The following is a 5,595-nucleotide window of genomic DNA, read 5'->3' as shown; positions in this document are numbered from 1 at the left end:
AACACTATAAAAATGAAGCTTAAAAATGGGTACTTTCTCCTGATTGGCTGAGATTTTGAAACCTACCGGAAAATGTATTTTCTGTTTATTAAAGAGCTGCAGAGACGGGGAGACTCCTGTTACTGAACAAACACTCTATAGCAATGATTACTATCAGAATATAGTGCTTTAACCTTTTAATAAAATACTTTTTGTTTTAACACAAAAATATCACTTACCCTACCTTTAACTCATTTTAACTATGTTTAAGTATTTTTACTAATTTTAACAACCTTTAAGTATCTTTAGTCATTTGAGTAGCCTACTACTGACTATTTTTACTCAATTTAAGTACTCTTAAGTATTGTTACTCAATGTATTTACTTTAAAGTATTTTTAGTCACTTTATTTACTTTAAAGTATTTTTACTCGTTTTTACAACTTAAGTATTTTTACTCTTTTTATCAGCTTTTAAGTATTTTTTCAATTTGTTCTACTTTTAAGTATTTTTACTCATTTTGAGTACTTTTAAGTATTCTTACTCAATATAAGTACTCTTAAGTATTTGTACGCAAGGTATTTACTTTTAAATATTTGTACTCTATTTACTTTTAATAATTTTTACTCACATTGCAGATCGGTCGTTTTTAGTGTGTGTGTGTGTGTGTGTGTGTGTGTGTGTGTGTGTGTGTGCGTGTGCGTGTGCGTGTGCGTGTGCGTGTGTGTGTGTGTGTGTACACGTGCGCACCAGCCTGTGTATGTGGGTGCATGTCTTTAAGTGGCGCATGTGTTGCACTGTGTCCTGTTTGTGTTTAATCAGCTGCAGCTGCTTATGCCGTGCTCGGACGGACGGACGGACACGCAAGCACACACGGTCAAATGTAGAGCGGCTGGCACCGCTAAAAATAATAAAAAGCTGAAGAATTGAGTTAGCTGGTTTCTGCCAGACAGCGTTGTTACACAATCTATATGGTAGAGTATGTTAATACAATATAAATTATACAATTGCTATGGTAGAGGAGGTTAATACAACATAACTTATATAATCTGTATGGTGGAGTATGTTAATACATTATAACTTAATCTGTATGGTAGAGTACGTTAATACAATATAAATCATTCGATTTGGGTGGTTGTATTTTGTCTCCCTGCTCTTCTATTGAGACATTTAGATCGTGTCAAAGGTCAGTCTCACCTAGACACAGGATCTGAAGATGGTCAAGATTCAATGTATCCCCTGAGCAAGCAGGCAGGCTTTAATAGCTCAATGGTAAAAATGTCAGCACTTGCGCTGCGCAGGAAACTGTGTTCAAATATGGGGTAAGAAGAGGAAAGTAGTGCTGCTTTATATGTGAAAAAGTCAAACTTTACTCATAATAATATCATATTAATAATATGTGTTCCTCGTTGTTTCTCCCTCCTCTTTCTATGTCACTTTGTCTTTTCTATCATTGTATTTCTCTCAGGTGGGACTCCATCACAGCCCTCCCTCTCTCTGCAGTAGAGAGGAGGACATCTTGGCATGAAGACGACACACAGGACGCCCGTGACAATTATGTCCGCAGGCTGTGAGTGCTCATCACACAGAAAGCAGAACCAATACAATAGGCATGTCTCAATTCAGAAGGTGCAGCCTTCAAAGTGCAGCCCTAGGTAGGGTGGGTAGGGCACTGCCCCCTGGAGGGCGCATAGGGCACACATTCTGCCTGTGAAATGGGACAGCCCTTCGCCAAGTCGAGTGAACCCGAGTGACACCGAAAAAACCTGAGCGTCCGCCATTGTTTTTTTCCCTGGTCTATTGTAAGAACTTCTAAAACGCTCTCAAACTTCTTTTTTGTGGCACGGAATTTACTTGTAAGATATTTTAGGATAGCATTAAGTTGTTTAAACTTCATATGTGGGGTGACACTATTTAAAAATAATAATTCCGAGAACCGTCACGTCGGGTCCTGGGCGGCCAGTGAAATTCATGTAGCCGTTTAAAGCAGCCTGTTTTCGGCCTGACTCTTTCAAATGTCCCGTTGCTCCTACGGTTGTCTGTGGAACGAACTTGATGAGGTTGACAGACCCACTTAAATCTCTAACCCAATGGTTCTCAAAGTGGGGTCCGGGGACCCCCAGGGGTCCTTGGGGGGGTTCCAGGGGGTCATCCACAAAATGTGTTTTAATTCATTTAGCGTCACAATAATTTTAACCACTTTAACCATATTTTATACTTTGGCTACAGATAAGCTCATAGCTTGAGCTTGTAGATCTGCTATTTTTTAAATTTGTGCAAATCTTTGAATATATATTTTCTTAAGCAAACATTTGTCACTAAAATCTTTGCTGCTGGGGGTCACTGGAACAAAATATTTTGAGATGGGGTCCGCGGCCAAATACATATCATTTTGGGGGTCCTTGACATGAAAATGTTTGAGAATCACTGCTCTAGCCTATTTGTTAATAAGGCCATGTAATTTATCGTGGTTGATTCCGTGCTCTTTATTGTTATAATATTCATTCAATTAATTATGTTCTGGTTTTGTCATATCGGTCTGATATCCGACATAATCTATACTGTGCGACTTTGATGGGTTAGTCCTATGCATTCTGAAGCACAAAATGAAATAAATACCTGCCTACCTTTTTAACAAAGCTTTTTTGTTGTTGCACGTAACATGTTTTAATGTGATGTTTTTTTTTGTTTTACCCAAATGTTAAGTGCATTATAAATACAATCTATTATTATTATTAGGCCTAATATTACACCGTTAATACACTGAAAAAAATAAGTTGTTGGATCTAAGTGATTGAATAGTGGACATTGGTTGCACATTAATCGTTTGCATTGGCTCTCAATCCAGTTGTCTAGGTTAAACATAGCCCCATTTAGAACCTCTCCCTCCGCTATGTAGCTCCGAGGTGAGGTTCCACGTTTGTCGGTGCCGTTTGACCCGCACATTCCGGGACATTTTGGAATATTTTCCACTTTACATGATTCTTACCCCTTTCTGCACATCGTATCCAAAAAGTAAAGGTTTTCTGAAATGCTCTCAGATGTTTTAACTTCTAGCGCGCAATATTGGAGCTTAAACACATCAATATTTATTTGACCTAATGTAGTTGAAGAAAGTTATTTATACATGTTTCAATCACGTTCTGGCAACATGATTCAGTCATGTTATTTTAACATCATTCCATTGATTTAGACACGTTTCAATCAAGTTCTGCCAACATGATTCAGTCATTCGTTCCATTTATTTATAAATGTTTTGGTAACACAATTTAGTCATGTTAATTATTCCAGCTACATGATATGATCATATTAGTCAAACAGTGCAAATTTATTTTATTTCAAATGCAGGGAAACATTACAGTAAAGTGCATTCTGTAAAACTCTAATTTAAAACATTTCATATAAACACTATCAATGTTAACATTTTTAATACCTTTGTGTAAAACTATATAAACACTTAAACATCTTTTAATACATTTTAGACACCCCCCTTTTTACATGATTATTATTCTTTTACATTAGATTTTTTTCCTTCCCCATTAAAACAATATGAACGCTTAAACATGTTTTTTTAAATACATTTTAGACACCCTCCTTTCTACATATTTATTATTCTTTTACATTTGTTTTTTCCCCTTTCCCCATTAGTCACATTCAGAGAGAGAGAGAGAGAGAGAGAGAGAGAGAGAGAGAGAGAGAGAGAGAGAGAGAGAGAGAGAGAGAGAGAGAGAGAGAGAGAGAGAGAGAGAGATTCACAGTTTGAGATAGTGGTTTTCTCTTGTATCCAAACAGAGGCAGAAGCAATTGGAGTTGTTAAAATGCATTACTTCACATTCCAGGACTCAAACTAATCCAGTCCAAACATATCTGGTATTCTCTAATGTGAACAATGGTTAGACAAGTATTTCTATATTTATTTGGGCCTCGAGTGAGAATAAACACTGGGCCGAACGGTAATGATCCTTCCGCAGGTTCACCTACGGAAACCTTGTTACGACTTTTACTTCCTCTAGATAGTCAAGTACGGGCGTCTTCCGAACGCTCCGCCGGGGTCGTGACCGACTCTGGCGGGGCCCGTCCGAGGACCTCACTAAGCCATAATACTCAGAATAGGGTCACTAGGCTGTTCAGTGATTACTTACACAGGGTACAAAGGTGTGGTGCACCTCCAGTGCACCCAGGAAGATGGCACGGAACCTGGTCTTCATCATTCCAAAGGCACGCTCTATAATGCCACGTGCCCTGGAATGATGGAGGTTGAAACGCTGGGCTCCCACACCAGGTATTGGCCTCCCGTAGGGAGTGATGAGGGGGAGGGGGTGTTGGAGGCATGGGTACCCTCCATCTGCTAGGATGAAATGGCCTGGAGGAGGGTAGAGTGACCTCAAGTAGGCCTACAGTGGGCTGTAGCGGAGCACTCTGGAGTCATGCACCGACCCAGGCCAGCCCACGTACGGGTCGATCAATCGACCCTGATGATTGCAGGATGATGGACGAGAACAGTTTCCTGTTCTGGTAGCACTGAGGGCCGATCGGTGGGGTTATATGGACATGGCAGCCGTCGATTGCTCCAGCTGCTCTTCCAAAGGCAGCATGTCCAGCCAGCCTTGCAAACCCACGGGTCACTGCCTCCAGGTCTTCGGGGGTATTTGGGAAGTGGATGACCCTGTGGCGGATGGCCACGACCTCCCTTGTGACCCTGTGGACAACGCGGTGGACATATCAAACACACAGGACACCACCCTGTATGATGCTCCACTTGCCAGCCAGAAGAGAAACACCAGGACTTCAAATGTGGCACCCCATCCATGTTGCCGTTCCAGGTCGAGAAGGTCCAACAGTACTGCCAAAGCCTCCCTGCTCAGCCGGAAATCAGGCCCTAGGAGGGGTCCACGCGCGACTGCTTTATTTTCTTCTAGTTTTATTTGTTTGCATCCATAGGACCTCTAATATAGGGATTTTGATGATCCCAAAAAAACAAGGACGTATGACATACTGTAGATGTCATTGTGACTGGAGAGCTAGGACGTGGCTTCTGTGTTCATGAACTGAGAAGGATCCTGGAGGTAAGACACCGAAGTAGTAACGCGGAACAATGGAATGAGTTTGGAATGTCACAACAACATCGTGGTGGCACCATGCAGCCAACTTTAGGACGGCACCCCCGAACCTCGGAATGAACGTCATATTGTTGTCTGGACAGAGCCGAACTGACTTTATTTTGGCATTAAAAGTGAACTTCTGCATATGGCTTTTGATGTTAACACTACAGTGTCATACTTTGACAAGCCCCCAGCCCCCCAGCTTAAAAGAACACCTTTGATTATACTTTGTGTGTGTGTGTGTGTGTGTGTGTGTGTGTGTGTGTGTGTGTGTGTGTGTGTGTGTGTGTGTGTGTGTGTGTGTGTGCGTGTGCATGTGCGTGTGCGTGTGCGTGTGCGTGTGCGTGTGACGCATGATGCATGTGTGTGTGAGAGAAATAAATAATCAGTGGTGGGAAAGTACAAAAATGTTTTACTGAAGTAAAAGTACTCTCTTACAATTAAAAGTCTGGAATTCAAAAATAACTTGAGTAAAAGTACACAAGTATTGGTATCAACATGTACATAAAAGTAGAA

General features: G+C 41.0%; 1 long non-coding RNA gene across 1 annotated transcript; it reads left to right on the top strand.

Annotated features, from left to right (window-relative positions):
• Window positions 1-3,304: 3,304 nt before the first annotated feature.
• On the top strand, window positions 3,305-4,391 carry LOC311049043. The gene is made up of 3 exons (XR_014601156.1): window positions 3,305-3,602; window positions 3,704-3,789; window positions 4,061-4,391. It is a non-coding gene; the product is annotated as an uncharacterized lncRNA (long non-coding RNA).
• Window positions 4,392-5,595: the final 1,204 nt, after the last annotated feature.

This window comes from Gymnoscopelus microlampas, assembly GCF_963454915.1.
Source record: "Gymnoscopelus microlampas genome assembly, chromosome: 7".
In the NCBI taxonomy this organism is placed as follows: domain Eukaryota; kingdom Metazoa; phylum Chordata; class Actinopteri; order Myctophiformes; family Myctophidae; genus Gymnoscopelus; species Gymnoscopelus microlampas.
This window is presented reverse-complemented; position numbering and strand designations above follow the sequence as displayed.